The sequence below is a fragment of the Euleptes europaea genome, chromosome 3 (genome assembly GCF_029931775.1).
Source record: "Euleptes europaea isolate rEulEur1 chromosome 3, rEulEur1.hap1, whole genome shotgun sequence".
NCBI lineage: Eukaryota > Metazoa > Chordata > Lepidosauria > Squamata > Sphaerodactylidae > Euleptes > Euleptes europaea.
Genome location: NC_079314.1, coordinates 104,601,417 through 104,626,955, shown reverse-complemented (window position 1 = coordinate 104,626,955; position 25,539 = coordinate 104,601,417). Strand labels below are relative to the sequence as shown.

At 46.0% G+C, this 25,539-nt stretch overlaps 1 protein-coding gene across 7 annotated transcripts in view; it reads right to left on the bottom strand.

Moving 5' to 3' along the window:
• Window positions 1–25,539, bottom strand: part of IQSEC3 (IQ motif and Sec7 domain ArfGEF 3) — a 100,394-nt gene that overhangs the window by 62,132 nt on the left and 12,723 nt on the right. For 6 of the 7 annotated variants that reach the window (XM_056846718.1, XM_056846719.1, XM_056846724.1 and 3 more), the window contains exon 1: window positions 2,947–3,065. The gene's annotated coding sequence lies outside the window, so the exon portion shown is untranslated. Of the gene's footprint in view, window positions 1–2,946; window positions 3,245–25,539 lie in introns of those variants that run through there. The other variant, XM_056846721.1, reaches the window with a different exon arrangement.

Sequence of the window (25,539 nt, the reverse complement as noted above, 5' to 3'; positions counted from 1 at the left end):
CTGCCTTGCTAAGAACAAGCATGTCAGGCAGCAGTGCTACAGGTGAACCTGCCCCAGGCATCAAGAGGCAGTTATTTCAACAATTGCAGTGTTGTCTGTCATGCAACCAGTTAAAGATCGGGAATAACATATTTGATAGCTGTAATATCCTTGCTGAGCATTTGCTTCTCCCTCCCTGTTGCAGGTATAAAGCTTGGGTGTGGCCAGAGGAGCAAGCCTTTGACAATGGCCAATAGGTTAAACCAAAGGGTTGTGGGCCTTTGGCTCACAACCCGTGCCTCTGGATGAGGCAGCCACTGGATGCAGGACCAGCCCAGGACACAGTTTGCTGCTTCGATTATTTGGTTCAGTTATATGGGTTTTTTTTTTTTTTTTTTTACTGTTGTAAGCTGTTTTGGGTCCTTTTGGTGGAAAAGTGGGGTTTGAATACTGCCATAAATAAATAATAAAAGACACAGGAGGCTATCGGTTAAACATAGGAACCCCAACTTGTACTCAGAATAAGTCTGCAAGTTCTTCTACAATGCAGCTCATCTGCATTAGGTGGATTGGTAACTGGTTGACCAACTGAACCCAAACGGTGCTCATTAATGGCACAACTTCATCCTGGAGAGGAGTGACCAGTGGGGTACCACAGGGTCTGTCTTGGGACCAGTACTATTTAATATTTTTATAAATGATTTGGATGATGGAATACAGAGTATGCTAATCAAATTTGCAGATGACACCAAGTTAGGAGGGGTAATTAATACCCCGGAGGGTAGGGTCAGAGTTCAGAATGACCTTGATAGACTGGAGAGCTGGGCCGTAAGCAATAAAATGGATTTCAATAGGGGGAAGTGTAAAGTACTTCACCTAGGCAGAAACAACATAAGGCACAGGTACAGGATGGGAGAGAGTTGGCTTGACAACAGTACATGTGAAAGAGATCTGGGAGTCTTAGTGGACCACAAACTGAACATGAGTCAACAGTGTGATTTGGCGGCTAAGAAGGCCAATGCAATTCTGGGCTGCATCAATAGGAGTATTGTGTCTAGATCAAGGGAAGTAATACTACCACTGTATTCTGCATTGGTCAGACCTCACTTGGAATACTGTGCCAATTTTTGGGCTCCACAATTTAAGAAGGATGTTGACAAGTTGGAGCGTGTCCAGAGGAGGGTGACCAGAATGATCAGAGATCTGGAATCCATGTCTTATGAGGAGAGACTTAGGGAGTTGGGTTTGTTTAGTTCTCTAGAGAAGGTTGAGGGGAGACATGATAGCCATGTTTAAATATTTGAAGGGATGTCATGTTGATGAGGGAACTAGCTTGTTCTCCGTTGCTCCAGAAACTAGGACGCGGAGTAATGGATTTAAACGAATAGAAAAGCGATTCCACCTAAACATTAGGAAGAACTTTCTGACGGTGAGGGCTGTTCGACAGTGGAATGTGCTGCCTCGGAGGGTGGTGGAGTCCCCGTCTTTGGAGGTCTTTAAGCAGAAGCTAGATGGCCATCTGTCGGGAGTGCTTTGATTGTGGGATCCTGCATGGCGGAGGGAGGGTTGGGGTCACTGGGAATGTGGAGGGAGGTAGTTGTTAGTTTCCTGCATTGTGCAGGGGGTTGGACTAGATGACCCTGGTGGTCCCTTCCAACTCTATGATTCTATGATGCTCTGATGGTTTAATAAAATGTCAGATATCAATAACGGCTACCCAGATCCATGTAACTTAATGATCTAATTGATATCAACCCATTTCTGCACTGTCTTGCACTAGGGTAAGACCTCTATGAGGAAGGCCTCCTTATGCAGACAAGACAAAGGCTAAAAATACATTGCACACCTCTTCTTATGGCCATGCTGTCCAAAGTTTTATCTGTATTCTTGGCATACCAACTAACTGCCCATGTGGGCCATCACTTAGCTCAGATTCCCCGCTTTCATTTAAAAAGAAAAGTTAACCGTCGTTAAGCCAGAGGTAGGAGGCAAAAGGTGCGGGTAGTATTTTGCCCAATCATCACGTGACAAACAAGCCCACTCCCACCTTGCATCATTCTAACCTATCAGGAAAGCCAAAGCCATGACAGACAGAATACATCTCTCCCATTTGAGTTTTGCTGTTGCCCAAAGAGACAGCCTAAGAAAATCCTGGTCTGGGAAATAGTTGCTTCCTCTCATACTTCCTCAACTTTTTTTGGTAGTTGCCAGGAGCAAACACAAAGCAGCTGGTAGACAATATAGCAATTACCGTCCTCGATTTGCATAATCAGCAGAAAATGCACACTATGCAAATTTCTCTATAGCACCCCTACATTCTCCCCACCCACCCATGACTTGCACTGAGGCGGCAAAATAAATAAACCTTCCATCTTTTCATGTGAGCGAGAGAATTTGTTTTGAATGGAGGATCATGGTTTGGATAGCATTATCTGGAAGACTTTGTGGGATTAATGTCGTATCTCTTGTGTGTTGGGAGCCAAAAATAACAGGCACCGAGAGCCGGCCTATGTTTTTTGCCATGGAGAGTGGCATTCCCCATTTTGAATTTCTCAAGCCCTGGCGAAACGATAGTCACCACAGGAACCGGTGAAGAGCCATCTTAAAGGACGGTTGCTCCACTCCCAATTCACATAGGGTTGCCAGGTCCCTCTTCGCCAGTGGAGGGAGGTTTATGGGGCGGAGCATGAGGAGGGCAGGGTGTGGGGAGGGACTTCAATGCCATAGAGTCCAACTGCCAAAGCGGCCATTTTCTCCAGGTGAACTGATCTCTATCGGCTGGAGATCAGTTATAATAATGAGAGATCTCCAGCTAATACTTGGAACTTGGCAACCCTCAATTCACATCATTGGCTGCTGTCGGCGAGGTGGTCGATGAACATGGAAACTAAGCTAGAGAGGCGATAGAGAAATGGCCCCGGCCCGCCCAAACCCCCTCTCCCACAGCATGAGGAGAAGCTGGTGTACCTGTTTATTCTTTAAGTCAAGGGAGAGCTCATAATCGGAGGCAGCTGCATGAGAACATGAGGCTGCCCCTTTGCTGCGCTGCCCTCTCACGGGGGAACCCGTGTGGTGGAGGCTGGCCTTCTGCCCCACAGGGGAGCACCCCGCTGCCTGATCCACCTGCGCTTCCTGCAGCTCCGCATGCTGGGCTTTTAACTTCAAGATGTCGGACCTGCCTTCCTGGCCACTGTGTCTGCCGGCCTCCTTCGGGTCCTCCGCGTCACACCCGGGTTTCTTGCTGGCTGAGCCGCAGGGATCGTCACTGTGAACAAAATGCAACGTTTCTCTTTTTTATTTGCTTTTTTTTTTTTTTTAATTCTCTAGCCTGCATTAGCTAATCGGCTTCACAAACGTCCACAGGATATAAACTGTGGTGGGGCAAGAGGAAGGATACTCTAGGGAGTGGATTAAAACTTACACTGAGGAGATACGGTGCTAAGAGGGAAGTTGTCAGGGCAAGAAATGTGAGTCTTTCCTTTCAGGCGGCTGCTACAGTCGACTACATGCAGCCAAAGCTGTTTCATACAGTACAGAATTAGGACTTCTCTACAAGCCAGACACAAAGACCCAAAGGAACTTCCTGGGTTTTTTTTGCAGCGTGCCTGGGTTTGCAAATGCAAGATATTTGTCAAATATAACATATAGCTGGGGAGCTGTGTTTGGCGTGGGGTGAGGTGGGGTCACAGGTTGTGCATGCCAGAAGTAGTTCAGTGTTTGTACCCATTGTGTACCTCCATACCATGAGATAGATATATAGCTCATTTTTTTTTAAATGTGGCATAAACACAAAGAAAAAGATGTGTGACTCAGGCCTTTTATGCAGGAACATTTCCCAGCGGACACCCCTGCCGACTGCTTCGGGGCTTCCTTTTGATTATGCATGCCTTTTCCGCCTGTCAGAGGTCGCCTCGCTCTCCCCACACGTTTCGTCCCGCATGTTCCAGATTCTGGCTAAAACCGCATCTGGAAAACACGGGCAAAATGTGTTGGGAGAGCAAGGTGACTTCTGACAGGCAGGAAAGGCATGCACAATCAAAAGGAAGCCCTGAATCAGTTGGCAGGGGTGACCTCAAGGAAACGCCTTTGAATAAAAGACCTCAGTCATTATATCGTACACCTCAGGTATGTGCAATGTACCAGCCAAACTACAATACGAAGCGTCCCTCCAGATCAGAGTCACACAACTCCTGATGCTGCACATCTGGCCACTGATACAATGCTGTAAAGTAACCAGATGGAGAAAGGCCAGAATACATTGCCATTTTTCATGGAACTCAATCTAGAACAGAGATTTATATAGAGAAACTGGAATATTTAACCTGTTTTTTATTAAGAAAAGTATGGGGTAATTAGTTTCTTTGTATTTGTTTTTATACGTTCTTTTTTTTAAATGAAAGATGGGGAGAATGGTACAATTTGACCAGTTTGGGATATCAATAGAAAAAGTAAACCACTATTGTTAAAACTGCTGCTAAACCAAGGGTAATTTTTTTTTAAAAGTCATGTTGCTAAGTTATGATGGGTAGCTAGTCTCCAGTAGCTAAATACATTTCAGTTTGTTCCTTTCGTTTGTGCAGTACTATCACATTCACACTTACTCAGACGTAAGGCCAGCTATGTTCAATGAAACTTACTCCCAGGTAAGTGTGCATGGTGATAGTTCTTATAGTAGATGTTTTCTTTCTCAACAGACCTCTAAAAATGACAAATTCCAGATGCAATCCTAGACTCACTCCTTCCAGCACCAAAAAATAACACAAAACAGAAAGCATACAATTAACAGAAACATACCAAGGCCATGATCCATTAGTGACATTTACACATATGCAAGAAATTGAGCATGCATAGATCTCAGGCTCTTCTTTCCTTTTCACCAACGCAACACACCTTGAACTTCAAACCACAGTTTTAAAAGTGGCCTGCGGTTTGGCAGGAGGGCAATTCCAGTTGTGAAAATGAAAGGGAAAAAATCACCAGGGGTAAACATGTATTCTAATGACCACTGTTTGAGATTACAAACAATGATCAGAACCCAACCACTGGGAAAGTATTCTCCTTTGCTCTTCTCATAACCATGCTCTTTACTGCTGATTCTTAATCACTGCTCCTGATTTGTGCAGCAATTCAGACTCGGAATCACGCTGTGAATTTTTGCCTGTCTTTTCAGTGAATCCGTGATGCTAATTTTTGTGACATTACAATGATTTCCATGGCAACACATCATGATGTCATGAAGACAAGAACACTAATGTGCAGCAGGATTATGCAAGGGACAGTTCTCGCGGGGGGGGGGGACAGAAAGGGAGCGCTCGCACCAGCTTCTCTTGCCATAATAGCGAGATGAAGAGGAAACTCGGAAAGGAACTTCAGCAATAGGCAAAAAGTAAGCAAAAAACCACGATAAGTGGAGGAATTTCTGAATCAGCTTCCTTCGAGAGATGGCATGAACACACTTCCCGAGACTCCACTAAAGTAACAAGACACAAATGGGGGGCAAAGGTTGCCAAACCTTCCACAGTTGTGTTTAGGGTTGCTGGGGGAGAGCGATTTACTAGTGATGGGAGCCCTTGCCAGCAACGTAATGACATTGCCAGCAATGCACTGATGTGACAGTCAGCGCGTCACCAGGGGATGTGGGGACGGTCTGGCATTTGGCAAAAAGTATAGAGTTTTGTCCAAATGCCAGAGCGTCCCAGCAACACGCTGATGTCACTTTCAGACGCATGGGGGTGATGTCAGCATGCTGGAATGCTGGTGACGTCCCCCCACCATTTCCCACCAGTACCCGCAGTCAGAACAGCAGTGGCGAAGAAGTGGAAAATGGTAGCCCTCGTTGCCAACCTTCAGATGGGACCTGGAGAGCTCCCAGAATTACAACTGATTTCCAGACTACAGAGATCAGTTCTCCTGAAGGAAATGGCAGCACTGGAAGGCAGACTCTGTGGCATTATACCCTGTTGAGATTCCTCCCTCCCCCAAACCAGCCCTCCACATGCTCCCCACCCCCCCAAAAAAATCTACAGGAATTTCTCAACCCAGCATTGGCAACGCTAATTGTGTGGAGGAGGACACTTGGCAGATAACAAGAAAAACTGCACCTACTGAAATCCCTTCTTCTCTATTGCTAGACAAAGAACGTGAGCTTGGCCTTCTTTTACATCTGGTTGCTCAACCCTTGCACATTGTCAAGGCAGCCATTTGGGGAGCGGAGGGACGTCAATGCCATAGAGTCCAATTGCCAAAGCAGCCATTTTCTCCATGTGAACTGATCTCTATTTGCTGGAGATCAGTTGTAATAGCGGGAGACCTCCAGCTAGTACCTGGGCCTCAAAGAAAGCTAGTCATAGACTGCTTCATATATTGACTGAACCTCATGTAGAAGCTTAAGCTCCTTTCAACACAGCTGCAAAAAGAAAGGAAGTGGACAATATTGTATTATTTATTGTGGGTGGCTGATAGGGTTGCCAGGTCCCTCTTCGCCACCGGAGATTTTTGGGGCGGAGCCTGAGGAGGGCAGGGTTTGGGGAGGGGAGGGACTTCAATGCCATAGAGTTCAATTGCCAAAGCGGCCATTTTTCTCCAGGTGATCTGATCTCTATCGGCTGGAGATCAGTTGAATTAGCAGGAGATCTCCTGCTACTACCTGGAAGTTGGCAATCCTAATGGCTGATGAAGACTGGGAAACAGGAGTTTTCACCAGGATCCTGTTCCACCCCCTCTATTTTGTGTGACTGATCGTTTTGTATCCACTTACTGCTGAATATGGACTTGATGCATGTGAAAAGAACTCTGTATAAATTAGCAGCAACTATAGATATTGGAAGTGCATTTATTTTTGTTTGTGTTAGAATTTACAAGTATAAAAAATGTTATACTTAAGGCAACAGCACCTTATTTTGTTTTGTATGAATATAAGAATTTATTGAAACACGTAGCCATAGCAGCTGTATATTTTGAAGTACCTGGAGGTTGGCAGCCCTAGTGATACAGTATCTGCTTTGCATGTAGAAGGGCCTAGGTTCAATCCCTGTCGGCTCCAGTTGAAAGGACCAGTTAGTAGGTGGGGTAGTAAGTGGTATGAAAGACTTCTACCTGATACCCTGGAAAGCAACTGCCAATCTGAGTAGACAATACTGACCTTGATGGACCAATGGTCTTATTCTGTATAAGGCAACTTCGTATGTACTAAATTATCATTTTTATTAATGCTATTAGGCCTCTTAGACATAGTGTAGGGCCTCCGAATATTTTGCCCTGCATCCCCCCCTCAAATTCCAGTTCAATATCCCCCCTTCTCCTATTAGCTCTTCCCCCTCCCCTGGTTCTACTTCCCCGAGCTCCTCCTCCTCCTTGTAGTAGGGTTGCTAAATACCCAGTACCAGCAGCAGACTCCCTGCCAACCCTTGTTGTCCCCCTACTGGTTAGGGTTGCCATATTCCGGGTGGTGGCTGGGCTGGAGATCTCCTGGGATTACAACTGCTCTCCAGGCGACAGAGATCAGTTCACCTGGAGGAAATGGCTGCTTTGGAAGGTGGACTCTATGGCATTATACCCCATTGAACCTCCATGTACTAGCTGGAGATCTGCTATTCCAACAGTAACTTGAAGGTAAAAAAAGGATGGTTTGTACAGTAATGTGTAGTGTAGCCCACCTCCAGGTAATAACTGGAGATCTCCTGCTATTACAACTGATCTCCAACCAATAGAGATCAGTTCACCTGGAGAAAATGGCCGTTTTGGCAATTGGACTCTAAGTCCCTCCCCTCTCCAAACCCCTCCCTCCTCAGGCTCCACCCCCAAAATCTCCCAATGGTGGTGAAGAGGGACCTGGCAACCCTAGCTGGCAACCATATCTCCTAATGGTGGTGGCCACTGCTGAAATTTTAGGCACCATTTTGTATTGGTAGAGCAATCTGAACTCTGGTTGTTTTTCTCAATATCTTTAAATGAGCAAATATTAGTATTTGGGGAGGTTTAACCCCCCTCCTTTTTTTACAAATAAAATTTTGCAATCAACCCTAGTCCTGTTGGGTAGATTTTTAAAATCTATATCGGTTCCAGCCCTTAGCTGTTACATATAAGGATCTAAAACATTGGGAGATACAATCAGAGATCTCTTAACTCCTTTCTAAGTTTGGCCCTGAGCCTGCAGAAATGAACAGCACAGATGAGACAGTACAAGACAAGATGCAGCTAATTTCAAGATCGGAGATGATGGCTGCTTTAAAAAAAAAACACCCATGAAAGTAGGCAGTTTATATCCGCTAGCATATGTTACCGTTGCACTACACTGATCTCTTGTTTAAATATGATTTAGCGTCTATTTCCAGTGTTACTACCAAACACACCCACTATAACACCCCAATCCACTGTACATGGAGCTACCACTCCAGAGCCAAGCATTGGAACACAGAGACATTCAACAGAAGCTGCTGTTCCTGGCACGGCAGGGAATGGGAACACCGACTCTCTTAAATTTCTACACATCTCACAGTACTCAAAACTGATCTGGAATCTTGTCAAGAAAGACCGGAATCCTTTGTTGGGATAAAAACCATATGTGGGATTTCTGCACATCATCCTGCAGTTTTCAAAGGTGCAAAGTAGGGTTTCCAGTCCCCCTGTGGGGGGCGGTAGATTCCTGCCCTTCTTCTCATTTCCTTCCGCTAGAATCATAGAATTGGAAGGGACCTCCAGGGTCATCTAGTCCAACCCCCTGCACAATGCAGGAAATTCCAAACTACCTCCCCACACCCCCGATGACCCCTACTCCATGCCCAGAAGATGGCCAAGGTACCCTCCCTCTCATGATCTGCCTAAGGTCATAGAATCAGCTACCATAGAATCACTACTACTACTCTGTGTGGTAGTGGGGGGGGGGGGAATTAATTGCCAGCAAGCTGGCAGCTTAGGGTTGCCAACTGCCAGGTAGTAGCAGGAGATCTCCCACTAATTCAACTGATCTCCAGCCAATAGAGATCAGATCACCTGGAGAAAAATGGCTGCTTTGGCAATTGAACTCTATGGCATTGAAGTCCCTCCCCTCCCCAAACCCCACCCTCCTCAGGCTCCGCCCCAAAAATCTCCCGCCGGTGGCGAAGAGGGACCTGGCAACCCTATGGCAGCATGACTTCAGTTCCAGGGGGGAACCCCAATGTGGCATCATGCCTGTCTAGCAATTGCTGAAAACTCTATGATAAAATCATAGTTTTCAACTATTCCTAGAGAGGACTGATGTCACTTCTAGGTTTTCCCCGGAAGGGTCTTATTTATTTGTTTGTTTAATTCATTTTTGCCCCACCTTCCCCCTCAATGGGGATCCAAAGCGGCTTACATCATTCTCCTCTTCTCCATCTTACCCTCACAACAACCCTATGAGGTAGGTTAGGCTGAGAGAGTATGACTGGCCCAAGGTCACCCAGTGAGCTTCCATGGCATGAGTGCAGATTCAAACCTGCATCTCCCCAGTATAAGTCCCACACTCTTAACCCCTACACCTCTCTGGCTGGCCCCATAGACAGTCCTGAGAGTGGGGCACCGCTGGGAAGAGGCTGTGCAGAATGGCACGTAGGAATGTACTGCGAGATGCGGTTTGATAAGTATGAAGCTCCTAGGCAATGAGAGGCTTTAAAAGTAATAAGTAGTACTTTGAATTGGGCCTGGGAGCAAATATGTAGCCAGCGTGGTGTAGTGGTTAAGAGCAGTGGTTTGAAGCAGTGGGAGGCTGAACTGGAGAACCGGGTTTGATGCCCCTCTCCTCCACATGAGCAGCAGAGGCTAATCTGGTGAACTGAATTTGTTTCCCCACTCCCCCACATGAAGCCAGCTGGGTGACCTTGGGTGAGTCACACGTTCTCCGTCCCACCTACCTCACAGGGTGTCTGTTGTGGGGAGGGGAAGGGAAGATGATCATAAGCTGGTTTGAATCTTCCTTAAGTGGTAGAAAAAGTTGGCATATAAAAACCAACTACTACTACTACTCTTCCTCCTCCTCTTCCTCTTCTTCTCACATGGCAGAGCACTGGAGTTTGGGTTCTGAGATGCTGACCCCAGATAAGAACCTACGTACATATGTAAGTGGCGCCAAGTGGCAGCTGACTTATGGCGACCCCAGCAAGGGGCTTTCAAGGCAAGTGAGAAGCAGAGGTGGTCTGCCATTGCCTTCCACTGCAGAACCTTCCTTGGTGGTCCCCCATCCAGGTACTGACCCTGCTTAGCTTCGGAGAGCTGATGAGATGGGGCTATATCATTGGTGAGTCCCAGGTGAGCATGCTGCCTTCCCTGTACAGAGGATCCTAGCTGCTGCATTTTGTATCAGTTGGAGCTTCCAAGACATCTGCAAAGGCAGCAGTCACGTAATTATAAACAACTAAATGTGCAAGTCCTGAGTGAGCATGCCAAAGGCACAAATCCTTTGTTTAAAAAGAGTGGAAGGGGAATGTGTGACCTCCTGAGTGGATGACATCAGTAGTTCACAAATATATGTAGCTGTCCAGGTGTCAGCTTTTGAACCTTTTTGTGAAGCCTGCCTCTGCTATTGAATTCTCTTTACCGACACCTCTAGCAAAGCCTCTGCAGTATCACTCCCTTGTAGTGGCTGCTGGCAGAAGGGAGACCTAGCAGACAGGACGACAGCTGTAGTTCACAATTATCTACAGATGTCCAGGGGCCAGCCTTTGAATCTTGCTGTGAAGCTTGCCCCTGCTGTGGAATTCCCTTTACTGACACATGGACTGGCATCCCAGCCTCTGCAGCCTCATCCACCTGTAGTGGCTGCGGGCAGAAGGGAGATCAAGAAGACAGAAGATGATTCAAATACATGTGTGATTAGGAGGGTTACGTGTGAACTAAACCTATGTTGCTAAACTATGCCTCTGTAGGGATTAGAAACCAAGGGAGGCATTAGACAGCCAGACATTCCTCCATGCGCTCTTTCCAATACACTGAGTTCAGTCACTCCAGTTGCAAACCATTTTCACGTGTCCCAGCAAGGGATTTCGTAAGGGTCACAATACAGTCAAAGAGAAACCAAGGAAGTGCAATTACGCTCGGAGGCATTGCTCAGTTTGAGTTATTCTTATGCTATATTTAAGCTTTCTAATCCTCTACTGTTTCAAGTGTCTGTGTGGTCAGAGAATAGTTGTAAAGTGCATTTTTACAGCAGGAATGGTACGGACAGCGTCTCTCTCTCTCTCGCTTTTATTCACTGTATTGAAAAATGATGTCAGGGCCAGCTTTATTCAGATTTTTCTGAAAGCCTCATAAAAATACTTTCTTGTCCTCAGGCAAGGCACAAATTCAGGACATGTCAACTTAATACATAAAAGGGGCCACCACTCAGTAGCTGAATGCATACCCTGCATGCAGACAGTCTTCTGTTTCCATGATTGGCAACTGTAATTTTTTTAAACAAAATAGAAACTTTGAGGGAAATAGAAATTGCTGTGCACTCTCTAATGCAACATCAGAGATCCAGTTATTTGACTTTTTCCCCCTGACAGCGGCCAAGAGACTTTAATGGCTGCATGAAAAGCATAAATCCAGCAGGCATAGATTCTCCCCCTTACTGCCTCCCTATACTGGGACAGCCTTCCCTATTTCTGAATGACTTCAGGGGCCTCTACCCACAACTACATTTATGTTGTACCTCTGTAGCATTGCCAAGCAGGAAATTTGCATTTGAATGTCGGGCAAAACTGATACTACATTTCCCAGGGTGTATCTTGATGCCTTGGATATTGATGAAACAGCATCTGGGGCACTGGAGAGGGGTGGAGGAGAAGGAGAAGCATGGAAAGACAGCCAGTGGACCAGCAGCATCAGCCATGGCAGCCACAAGGCAAGCAAGGGAGAGGGAGGGAAATTCTCGTCTAGCTTTCATTTTGAAAGCAAGCATTATGAGCCTCTAGTGTTGCCAGGCCCAGTGGGAGACTGGGTGGGGAAGGGCAGTGACAGCGTGATACCACTTCCTGGAAAACCCGGAAGTGACATTATGCCTCTCTAGGAATCATCAGAAACTCTGTGGTCCACCCACAGCATTTTAGCAATTCTTAGAGAGGAAAGGTGTCCCTTCTGGGTTTTCTCCAGAAAAAAATGTCACTCCAGGTAGAGTGGCCAGGTCCCTCTTTGCCACCGGAGGGAGGTTTTTGGAGCGGAGTGTGAGGAGAGCACGGTTTGGGGTGGAGAGGAACTTCAATGTAGGGTTGCCAGGTCCCTCTTCGCCACTGGTGGGAGATTTTTGGGGCGGAGCCTGAGGAGGGCGGGGTTTAGGGAGGGGAGGGACTTCAATGCCATAGAGTTCAATTGCCAAAGCGGCCATTTTTCTCCAGGTGATCTGATCTCTATCGGCTAGAGATCAGTTGAATTAGCAGGAGATGTCCTGCTACTACCTGGCAGTTGGCAACCCTACTTCAATGCCATAGAGTCCAATAGGCAAAGCGGCCATTTTCTCCAGGTGAACTGATCTCTATCGGCTGGAGATCAGTTGTAATGGTAGGAGATCTCCAGCTACTTTCTGGAGGCTGGCAACTCTATTGTTGCAACTTCCCCTTTTCCTCCTTATTCTAGGCAGGATAAAAAGGAAAGCCAGCTCTGGGTTACTGATGGACACAGTTACCTGTTCACCTATGACAGCATATATAGATATGGCAAACATATATAAAATGGCTTTTCAGATGAACCAAAGAAAGTCTCCCGGTAAGGCCTGGAAAGTTCAAAAGGACAAAAGCTGAAATTTTCCAGTTCTGTGAAACCAAACTGGTGGGCCCCTTGGAAGTTCTGCTTTTCTCTGTGGTTAAGCTAAGGGTTTCCTGTTCTGAGCTCATGGTAGCAGACGGAGAATCTAAAATAGCAAGGAGGAGGGGAGAGAATGTTTGGATTTAGTCTGCTTTAAAAGTATATTCAAAGCTAATAGGAATGTTTCACATATATATATATAGATTAAGAATAATATAGGAAGAGCCTAAAACATAATGCAGACAAAGTTCTCCTCTTCCCATGGCTGAAAACTAAGCAGGCTCCTGTTAAAGAGTTGATGGATTAACCTGCGAGGCATGAGAGTCTCACTGGGTTAGAGGGCCAAAAGAGGAGACAACAGAGAAGGGAGGAATAACCTGGTTCAATTAATGGATGGGGGCATTCCATCCCAGAATATCTCTGTTCACTGGTCTGGTGTCTGGACTTTCAGTGAGACTCTGCAGAATCCCACCAACCCAGACAACGTGTGCAAAAGGTCAAGAAGCACACAGAGCCACAAGGCATAAGGGAAAGAGGAATTGAACCTAACAGCTCACTGAGATATAAGCTTGGCAATTGTTAAGGGTAATATAAAATTATGCTTAGAGGAATATATATATTGAATTCAGGCTTGAACTTAATAGTTAATAGAAACAGTATATTAAAGCCATATATTAGTATTAGCTTATATAGAAAGCTTATAAGAGAACCAAGTTAGCAACTTAAAGACTCAGAAAGGAAGTTGCTAGGAAGAATTGCTTCACAGACTCGCAACTAAAATTAGACATGCAGCCAGGGCAGAAGTGAAATGATTTTTGGAAGGAGCTTTTAAATAAAATAGAATTCCTTCAGATGCTGGAAAGGGAAAGACACTGAAAAACCACCAAATAGACGATCCCAAAGGGGGAAACTTGCTGAAGAGAAATAAATGGGTAAAATGAATTATGCAGAGTTAAAAGTAAGAAGCCTAGATTTCTATGGGAAATACAATTTATACCACCAAATGTCATTGTTAGCTTGCACAGTCTCTTTCTGAAAACAGTATACAACACAGTAAGAACTATTGGAAGCAAACAGACTGCAGCAATACACTGTTTAAATGAAGAATGTTTGTGTAAAGTCCTTAAGTCTAATGGTTTGGAATATGGAGGAAGTAGTTTTACACACAGGCTGGCTGCTTCATGGCTTAGGGTAGGAGACAATTCCAAATACCTCAAATTATTCTGGATTTAGCAATAAGGTACTAAAAGATTTCAGGGTCCCATACAAAATTAAGGAAAGGTTAAAAGTACAGACAAGATTTAAGAAATAGAAGTCAGATAGTGGTCAGAGAAGGGAGGGGGAGTCTGGGGGAGTCTAGACTCTACCCAAGGAACCTAACAGATGGTCGTTGGGAAAAGGGGAAGTGAACAGTAACTCCAGACAGTCACAAGGTCATAAAACATCAGAAATAACCTATACTGTCAGTAAGTGTTTTGCAAAGATAAACATACATGACCATAAACAACTCAAGGAGACATGGAAACTGAAAGTGTTCAAATCAGCAAAAAAGTGTTCAAATCAGCAAAACAGTAACCAATTTTAGATGGGAAGTGGGTGTTTGAATGATGTCAATGTATGCCATGTATGGATTGTAGGACAGCCGGGAAAAGAAGGCTGTAACTGGTGAACCAATCAAGGGAAGCCAAGAGGGCTGGCGTTCGGGCATCTGTAGGGCTGGACATCTGTGATGGCTATAAAAGAGCAAGCACTGGACCATATGCTTTGAGCAGCTAGAAGCACTTGCATGTGCCAAGCTGTCTCCCATTTATTATGGCCAAATAAATGCTTCAACAGATCTCTCTGTGTCTGGTCTTCTCTATCCCTAAGTAAGATCGGGTAAGGGGTAAGAGTGTTGATTATTGATTATTGATTTATTGGTATTACTTCTGACAGTTACCCAAAAACTAGAGGCAGCCCTAAGTGTGAATAATGGTTTGTATCTGTAGGATGGTGAATACATAGCCATACACATAGCAATGGAACTTAAAGAGCACTACTAAATCCTCTTTGTCTAATTGAGAACATTTTTTTTCTGCTAGAGCTGTAGTACGGAATAGAGATCCAGATTTATCATCAAGCAAGGGGGGAAGAGCTAGTGGGCTTTCTAATGTCTCTTGGTATCAGATTGTCATATAATTGAACTAGAACTCTGGAAATCCCCATATACTTCCTTCCTTGCTTGCTGAAAAAAAGCTCAGAAGCTGCAGCTACTCCAAAAGGGAGGCGTGCATATCTACGTAGGCTAATAAGTAGCAAACACTTGCGCTCCCCACTGAGAAGCAGCTGCTCATAGACATGATCAGAATCAATTTTGGAAAAATAATCCCACCACACACCCACACTCATATATCTTCAGTTTGGAACAAAGAATGGGCACTCAGTTTTGAGATCTTGTTGACAGTTACCTTAAAATCACTGCAATTCCTCACTGACCCATTACTCTTAACCAGCAATACAATATGGCTGGCCTAGTGGGACAATTTTACTGGTTCCACTGGTTTCTACTTTCTTCAGATGTCATTACTGTACAAACCATCCTTTCCTTGCCATCAAGTCAGAGCTGACTTACGGTAACCTCGTAGGGTGTACAAGGCAAGAGATGTTCGGAAGTGGTTTGCCATTGCCTGCCTCCAAGTCACAACCTTGGTATTCCTTGGAGGTCTCCCATCCAAATACTAGCCAGGGTCACAGCTGAGAGTGTGTGACTGGCCCAAGGTCACCCAGCAAGCTTCCATGGCATGAATGGGGATTCGAACCTAGGTTTCCTCGATCGTAGTCTGACACCTCAACCACTACACCACACTGGCTCTTTACAAACCATCTAATTCTGATCAATTTCTTAAAAAAAAAAAAAAACCAAGGCTGTCTATCTTATTCTTATGGATAGTTACTGTTTCTTCATTCAGTAGTCCTGGTTCTGGAATAATGACCTCAGCTGCTTGCTTGAACAACTCCTTCCAACAACTTCAAACAGAGTTAAAATCTGCTACCAATCCAATGTTAGTTCTCCAGGCTATTCCAGCCCACCAAAGTCAGTCCCATTCCTTGCATCACCAAGGAAAACAAAATTGCTTTGCTTCTGAATGTCACGGGCAGGAATACCCTTCCAAGCAAGGGAAACATCTTTTGGTTTGGAGCTGCAGTTGGGCAGTGGTGTGGCTGTTGCCCGCAGCCTGTACCAACTCTCATCCTATTATCAGTAGGGCTGTCGATTCGGTTTGGCCCAAACTGAAAAACAGCCGAATTTCCCCTGATTCGGCGGTTTTTAGTTCGGGACGAACCGAACTCAAAAATGGAGGGAAACCGGGGGAGCCAAATTCAGCGAGTTCGGGAGTTCACGAATAAATTCGGCAAATTTGGGGCATCAGTAAGCAGCATAACTATCAGTAAGCAGCATTCTCCTCCCCCGGCCAATCGGTGGCCAAGCTGGGTCTTCTTCTGGCCAATCAGTCAGGATTGAGTACTGGAGGAATCAGCTGCTGCGCGGCCGGGCCGGGGAGAGAGAGAGAGTGAGAGAAATCCTCATGGGGGGGTGCTTGTGCACATTCGCTCCTTTCCGTGGCTGCAGGGGGCGCATTTTTGGGGGTAGAGACCCCAAACTTTCAGCGGAGCTTCAGACGAGCCTTCTTAAGAGACCCCCCAAGTTTTGTAAACATTGGGTCAGGGGGTCCCGAGATATGGGCTTTCCCCTTTTCCCTATTGGGATGAATGGATCACCCGATACTGTATGCATCTCCAGAGTGGCAAAACCTTCTGTGCTTAAATGGAATCATATTGGATGACCCAGTCCTGCCAGCCCCTCCTGATGGAACAGAAGACAGCCACAGTAAAACCCCTTTGGGGGCTTTAATCTATAATTTTTCTCCTCTGTGTGTGTGTGGGGGGAAAGCAGAGTCTGTGTGTGTGTGGGGAGGGAGCAGTTTCTGTGGGTGGGGGGGAAGCCAAAGGGGGCTTTCGCCCGTTCTGCCTGGGGTGTGTGTGCCCCCTCAAGTCTCTCTCTCCCTGGTTTGAGGGAGGCTTCAGTTGTGTGTCCTCAGGTTTTCCCTCATTCATAAGATCAGTTAGGTCTATTTTGATGCTTGCTCAAAACTGGTTTTCAAATGGTTACTTAAAGAATGCATTTGCCTGGTCCTGGGTCCAATGCAAAAGGGGAAATTCCACCCCCTCCTGCTCATTATGCATAGCTAGCTGCCTCTGTCCCTTTCCATGGTTTGCAAACTCCCAGGTGTCAGGTGTTGCTTTGCATGGTTGCAAAGGTGTTGCTTTGCAGTTGTGGGTGTTGCTTTGCAGTTGTGTTGCTTTGCAGTGTTGCTTTGCAGTTCTGTTGCTTTGCAAACTTCTTAGCACCTGCCCCGCCCTTGCTCTCAGCTGTTTGTCGGGGCTGGGAGCTTTGTGTGTGGGCAGCAAGCTCTGCTCTGAGATGCACATTAAGGGTGGGGGGACCCCTTTCGGGGCCCATATCTCAGCCCCCCTGACCCAATCTTTACAAAACTTGGGGGGTCTTGCAAGAAGGGTCCTTTGAAACTCCGCTGAAAGTTTTGGACTTCTACCCCCAAAAATGCCCCCCCTGGAGCCACGGAAAGGCATGGTTGTGTTTTTAATGGCTTTATTCGGCCGAATTTTTTCCCCGAACTTTGAATTCGCGCCGAATTGCATGGACCCGAAGCAGGGGAGTTCGGACTTCGGCATATCCCGAATCCAGACGGGCCGAATTCGGCCGAATCCGAACTATACCGAATTTTTTTTTCAACAGCCCTAATTATCAGACATGCTGCTTTTATGCCTACTTTAGGGTTGCCAACCTCCAGGTACTAGCTGAAGATCTCCTATTATTACAACTCCAGCCGGTAGAGATCAGTTCCCCTCAAGAAAATGGCTGCTTTGACAATTAGACTCTATGGCATTAAAGTCCCTCCCCAAACCCCGCCCTCCTCAGGCTCCACCCAAAGACCTCCCACCGGTGGTGAAGAGGGACCTGGCAACCCTAGTCTACTTCTTTTTCTGTAATGAGACCCCAACAGTCAATTGTGCCCTTTGTGCTGGTGAACTATTATCACCCAACATGTATGCCAATTCTGATATTCAAGGGTGCACTGTCGCTGGACACAAGTTTCCCTTATCTGCTAGGGAAAATGCTTGTGTGCTAAGTACCATCAAGTCGCTTCTGACTTATGACGACCCTATGAATTAATGTCCTCCAAAATGTCCTATTGTTAACAGCCTTGCTCAGCTCTTGCAGACTGCTAGGGAAAATAGCCGCTGATAAATCTATCCTCCATATATTTGGCTATCCTCTTTCAAGAAGTCATCTAACCTCACGACCACTGCCCTTTGTTGTGAACTGGGTAACAATTAATTATGCATTGTATGAATGGCTTTTGAAAATGAAATCATATCACCACATAAACAGCTTCTAGTAGTGTCACTAGGTAGACTGAAGAAAAACCCTTTCTTAAGAACTCTTCTGCATTTTTTAAAATCTCTCCCTTCCCAGTCACACAAAGAGAGATGAGCTGATTCAAAACTGCCTTTCCAGTGTATTGCATCTCCATCTTCCCTGGGGATATCCATGGCATATGGCAAATGGGTTGATCAAAAGTCAGCACAAGAAAATGGTTCAGGCAAGACAGGGAACATATGAGATGGTGTTTTTCAAGGTTCAGGGATTTCTGATAGGTTGAGATCGTAAATCAGACATGTACAAAGAGTTCCTGCTAAGGAATTTCCAAGCCAGAATTTCTGACATCTACATGATCAATTACCTTTCTTGTACCAGCAATGCATGGTATGGAGAAACGGGTAGGGATACATATTTTTTTCTCCTTTTCCTGCAGCAATAGAACTAGCGTCACGGGATGAAATTAACTGACAGTAGATACAGGAACAACAATGGGAAGTACTTCTTTCGCAATGCATAATCAACGTGTAGAATTGGCTGCCATTCAACATGGTGATAGCCCTTGCTTTAGACAGGATTAAGATTAATTCATGGAGGAGAGGTTTATCAACAGCCATTAACTAGATCCTCAACGTACAGAGACATTCTATATCTGAATGCCAGACATAGAGGGCCAACTATGGCTGATGACTTCATGCTCAACTTCTGGCCTTCCTGGAAACTCTGCTTAACCACCATTGGAAATAGCATGCTGGGTGAGATGCTTTGATCCCACAGGGGTTTTCTTACGTTCTCAGATTGGGTTCTAAATCAAATCGAGCCTGAATTGTCACTAGCAGCTAGCAGCTAAAAATACAGATGCTATCGTACTTTGGTCACATTATGAGAAGACAGGAGACACTGGAAAAGACAATAGGAAAAGTTGAAGGCAGCAGGAAAAGAGGAAGACTCAACATGAGATAGATTGACACAATGAAGAAAGCCACAAGACCTGCAAGACCTGAGCAAGGCTGTTAGAAATAGGGCATTTTGGAGGACATTGATTCATAGGGTCGCCATGAGTCGGAAGTGACTTGACAGAACTTAACAGACCACACACACAAATAATTTCAGCCTCTGGCACTGAAGGTAATTATGAGACAAGCATTGTTGAACATGGCATATGATGTTCTCTGTTCAAACAAGTTTTACGTGTTCTTTAAACACTAAAAAGCTTATGGTTCAGTCTCATCCCAGACCATGCTTTGTTTTGTAGATAAGGCTCCTTCCACAACAAACAATAGGTATACAGATTAGGCAGGGCAATGCTAAACATAGTGAGCCCCATGGCGCAGAGTGGGAAGCTGCAGTACTGCAGTCCAAGCTCTGCTCACGACCTGAGTTCGATCCTGACAGAAATTGGTTTCAGGTAGCCGGTTCAAGGTTGACTCAGTCTTCCATCCTTCCGAGGTTGGTAAAATGAGTACCCAGCTTGCTGGGGGGTAAAGGGAAGATGACTGGGGAAGGCACTGGCAAACCATCCCATAAACAAATTCTGCCTAGTAAACGTCAGGATGTGACGTCACCCCGTGGGTCAGGAATGACTTGATGCTTGCACAGGGGACCCTTACCTTTACCGCTAAACATATCCTAAATTCAATATTCAATTTGAAAGTGAACACTTGAGCACATGAAGCTGCCTTATACTGAGTCAGACCACTGGTCTCTCACGGTCAGTACTGTCTACTCTGATTGGCAGCAGCTATCCAGGGTCTCAGGAAGAGGTCTTTCATATCACCTGTTACCTGATCCTTTTAAGTGTAAATGCCAGGGATTGTCTGGGACCTTCTGTGTGCGAAGCAGATGCTCTACCACTAAGCCACAGCCTTCACCCCCAACACTTGAAAAACCCAACTATTATTATGAATGATTACTAATAACTGTATATAATTGATGAGTGCTGATTCAGATACATTTGGGATTGATTTTTCAAGTAACAAATTGATTTTCCTGTGTTTAAGAGAAAGAGCTGCATTAGACAGAATATGGCCTGTATTGAGACGTCAAGACTGTAATATTTGTTTCAATGAGTTTATTCATCAGTGGCTCCATGAATCAGCTAAAAGCATTTAATCAGTTGACAGTCCCATTAGAAATCCATAGCACCTGTTTGAGAATAATGCAAACATGTATTCAAATACAAAACTGTTACATCATTTAAAATAAATTTAACTAGGCAGCATCATTTACACATTGTCAAAAGGAATATTTGCAACATATACAAAACAGATGCGGAGAATTCAATGGTGCTTTTTAGCTGATGGAATTCCAGCTCTGTTATGACTCTCATAATGTAAGAGCCCTGCTGGATCAAATCAAACCCATCTCACCCATCATTCTGTACCCAGCTAGCGGTCATCCCAGTGCTTTCCCATTATTGACCCCCACCGTCCAGTATTTGGACGCATGCTGCCTCTTAGCCTGGAGGTTTCATTTGCTATTAGGGCAGATAGACCTATCCTCCATGAATCTGTCCAGTCTCGTTTCAAATGCACCAAAGCTGGGGTCCATCATCAACTTGTTGCAGTGAGTTCCATAAATTAACGAGGCACTAGAATACTAGCTTTTCCCTGCGCTGAATTTGTAGGCAGTTCTTGATTGGGCGATACCAAGTGTTAGTGTTATGGAAGAAAGGGGAAATATCCTTTCTTTCTTCATAACTTTATATACCTTTAGCATGTCGCTCCAGAGTCATCTGATTTTTGAACGTTAAAAAAACCACCAAAAAACTTTAGTCTTTCTTAATAGGCAAGTAAGGGCTTGCAGAAGCACATGCACAGTGCACACACTGTGCCAAACTGCAACATCAGCACATTCAATCAAATATCTGCAGAGAGCCTTATGCCTGTATGCTCTTTCACACAATTGGGACCCTGCTTTTGGCATTCCCGGCATAATGACATCACTCCTGGCATGACCTGGAAGTGATGTAATCATGCCAAATGATGCTCTAGTATTCACCCAAAACTCTATGGTTAAACCATAGAGTTTGGGGCAAATGCTAGAATGGCCCCACAGCAAAATTACATCACTTCTAGGTCAGTCTGGAAGTGACATCATTATGCCGAGGATGCCAACCGCCTGGCAACCCCATCTGGATGGCATCATCCAGGGAAGGAATGCTAGTTTTTTCTTGCAACCTACTCTCCTTGCTGCTCACTTTCCAGGAATATATAAGCTCCAGAATGTCCAGTAGTTATGCTATCACGATGCACTCAGAATATGAACTTGGGTGACTTGTAGGGTTGCCAGGTCCCTCTTCGCCACCGGCAGGAGGTTTTTGGGGCGGAGCCTGAGGAGGGTGGGGTATAGGGAGGGGAGGGACTTCAATGCCATAGAGATTTTGGGGGTGGAGCCTGAGGAGGGCAAGGTTAGGGGAAGGGAGAGACTTCAGTGCCATAGATCCCAATTGCTAGGGTTGCCAGGTCCCCCTTCGCCACAGGTGGGAGGTTTTTGGGGCAGAGCCTAAGGAGGACGGGGTTTGGGAGGGGAGGGACTTCAATGCCATAGAGCCCAATTGCCAAAGCGGCCATTTTCTCCAGGTGAACTGATCTTTGTCACCTGGAGATCTGTTGTAATAGCGGGAGATCTCCACCTAGTACCTGGAGGATGGCAACACTAGTGGCTTGTAATGTTCACCTCAAATCCATGATGACCTGAGGATTCTTCTCTGGCTTGAACTGTACATCCAGGCTGGAGACAAACTCCTCCCCCTCCTTGTCCACACCTATATTTTTTGGCTGCGGCAGCTGCTGAAACTATGGAAGGAGGGAAGAGTTTTTCTCTCCACTCCTCTCTACCTTGTACCCAGGATGCTGTTTTGACAATGCCTTAGGTACTAGCAACACAGGTAAGTGGTAGTCCTCATTTCCCAGGGATCCTGGCACTTCAGATGTTGCTACAACATTCAAGGCATTGGGGGAATGAGAGGAAGAGAAGCATGGAGAGAAATTCACTTACAATGCAGTCGCAGCTAAGAATAAGAGAGATTGGGAGCAGAGAGGAAACTGGGCAGAGGTTTTCAGGCCCCTCTCCACACATGTTCCATAATTTCATAAGAAATGCTGGGCCTGGGGTTTGAAGCTTGCAATTATGCTTGGGGGGGGAAATCAATCCATTTGTTAATTATTCAGCAAAATAGTTCTGCTTTCTGGGCCTAATTCGAAATCAAGGCTAGACAGTTTCTCCAGTCACTATTGAGAAGATGCTCTTAATGCCTTGATAATTAATTTTGGTTCCCATGTCCTGCAACTTCAGTGCTATCTCTAAAACCTCAGCTTCCTGCTAATTAACCAGTTAGCAATTCATAAGAGGATCCATTTTGTTATTCCAGGACTGTCTATTGACTGGGGTTCGTCTTATTAAAAAAACACAACGCAGCAGAGGCTATTAAGCAGAGCCATCATCCTAAAACATCTAAAACGTCAGCCACAGGCCCTTGCAAACGCTCTTGGGTCATTCCGAGGTCACTGCAATTTTCTAGGGAACTTTGAACTCCATCCACAAGCGACAAAGACTGGTTCAGTTTGGAGAAAAGATTCTTTTGAGGCCCTATTCAAGCATTTGGGGAGGGGGGCTACTCCCGCTCATGGGTTCCCCGTGCTGTTGCGGTAACAATTGCAACTGACTCCAATACAAGGAGGGCTAATTCCACTTAGGATTGCCAACCTTCAAGCAGTAGCTGGAGATCTCCTGCTATTACAACTGATCTCCAGCCGATATAGATATAGTTCACCTGGAGAAAATGGCCGCTTTGGCCATTGGACTCTAAGCACTGAAGTCCCTTTTCTCCCCAAACCCCGCCCTCCTCAGGCTCCACCCCAAAAACCTCCCCCAGTGGCGATGAGGAACCTGGCAACCTTACTTCCACTCAGTGGGTTGTCTGTGTTGTTGCTGTAACAGTTGCAATTGACTCCAATACAGGTAATGTAGGTCAGGGGTCCTCAACCTTTTTGAGCCTGCGGGCACCTTTGTAATTTTAACACGGCATGGTGGGCACAGCCACAAAATGGTAAAGATCCATATACTGTGGTAGCAGCTGCTGGCAATAGTGTTGCCAGCCTCCACCTGGCGGCTGGCGATTTCCCACTATTACAACTGATCTCCAGATGACAGAGATCAGTTCACCTGGAAAAAGTGGCCGCTTTGGAAGGTGGACTCTGGCATTATACACCCATGAAGCCCCTCCCTCCCCAAATCCTGCCTCCACAGACTCCATCTCCCAAAATCTCCAGGTCTTTCCCAACCCTGAGCTGGCAGCCCTAGCTGTTAAAGCAATGTTTTTAATAAATCTGCATAGCCAATCAAATCTCCAATGGCCAGTCAGAAGTCTTGCTGGGCAAAAGGCCCAGCTGGCCCTGCCCACTTCCTAAAATCACTTGGCGGGCAGCAAGAAAGGTGATGGCAGGTGCCACGGCACCCACGGGCACCACATTGGGGATCCCTGCTGTATAGGGTTGCCAGGTCCCTCTTCGCTACTGGTGGGAGGTTTTTAGGGTGGAGCCTGAGGAGGGCAGGGTTTGGGGAGGGGAGGGACTTCAATGCCATAGAGTCCAATGGCCAAAGCGGCCATTTTCTCCAGGGGAACTGATCTCTACCGGCTGGAGATCAGTTGTAACAGCAGGAGATCTCCCCCTAGTACCTGGAGGCTGGCAACCCTACTGATGTAGGTATTTATACAAAATAAGCAAATGCATACAAATATACTTGTTGCATTTAGGCAGGCCACAGAACCCGGGGGGGGGGGTTATGGTACAAAATGAATTTTTTGAAGCAAAAGCATTTTAAAAAAAGAAGAGAAGACGACAGAGGGCATACAGCAACGGCCACTTCCTTGTCTTGGCGTTTTCGAGTGTGATTCCACTGTGACTTGCAAGCTTGTGACCCCTCTATGAACCAATGGGGTGTGAAAAACATCAGGAGGGCATGAAGGAAGAGGATGGAGAGAACCACGTCGTCTTTCCTGCTAGGTTTAATTACTTTCCCTTTAACCCCAGACTCCTCTTGCCTTTGCATGATGTGGTAAACATGACCTTTTAGAGGAGGGAGAAACAGATGGCAGCCCGAATTAGTGTTAGCCGTCCGCTGGGTGCCCAGGGAAAGGAAAACTTGGCTTCTCAGCAGCAGTCTTTCTGCCACTTCGATTCGTATCTCTCAGCTCCTGGTCCCCGAGGCAGACTTGAATATCCAAGATTTGCTGACAAAAGCCTGGCGGCGCAACCAAGCGTAAGAAAGAATTTCACTGTTCTGACGAGATGAGGCTTGCGAGGCTCACAAAAGGAAGGGAAAACATGAATTCCATCCAACAAAAAGTATACTTATATGTCAAACACGTTGCACTGCCGCAAGCTCTCTTCATTGACTATTTTCAATGGGGAAATACATACGCTTCGTCTCCCCTCGTACGATTCAGAGACGGACATTATACCCGGTTTACAGGTTGGGGAAGCGAGGCTGAGAAAGCAGGCCATCCTGAGCACGCTTTTTGGGAACAAGGAGCCACTGATCTTTAGGGTTGCCAACCTCCTGGTAGTAGCTGGAGATCTCTAGCTACAACATGGTGTAGTGGTTAAGAGCGGTGGTTTGGAGTGGTGGACTCTGATCTGGAGAACAGGGTTTGATTCCCCCCTCCTGGGGAATGAGCGGCAGAGGCTACTTTGGTGAATGGGGTTTGTTTCCCCACTCCTACACATGAAGCCAGCTGGGCTAGTCACACCTTGGGCTAGTCACATTCTCTCAGCCCCACCCACCTTACAGGGTGTCTGTTGTGGGGAGGGGAAGGGAAGGTGATTGTAAGCTGGTTTGTGTCTTCCTTAAGCGGTAGAGAAAGTCGGCATATAAAAAAACAACTCTTCTTCTTATTCTTCATCTCCTGCTATTACAACTGATCTCCAGCCGATAGAGATCAGTTCCCCTGGAGGAAAGGGCTGCTTTGGCAATTGGTCTCTATGGCATTGAAGTCCCTCCCCAAACCCCACCCTCCTCAGGCTCTGCCCCCAAAACCTCCCACTGGTAGTGAAGAGGGACCTGGTAACCCTATTAATGAGACTACACAGTGGAATCTTACTTACCGTTGTTTGGCAACCAGCAGGAGAGGGAAGAGGCAGTGATGAGGGAATGACAACACGAATACCCATTGGTGCTGTCACACCGACAGTGTGATGTTGCTGCAACACCGGCACCATTGGTGCGGTGCCACTTTGGGGACATCCCCCGCCCCCGCTGCCCCTTGGAGGGGTGGTGGGAAACAAAAAGGGACACTTTGGGTGGGAGTCCTGGTCTCGCTACAGTGCATTAGGAACACAGATCTCCTGAAACTATGGACAATTGGTGGTGGTAAGAGC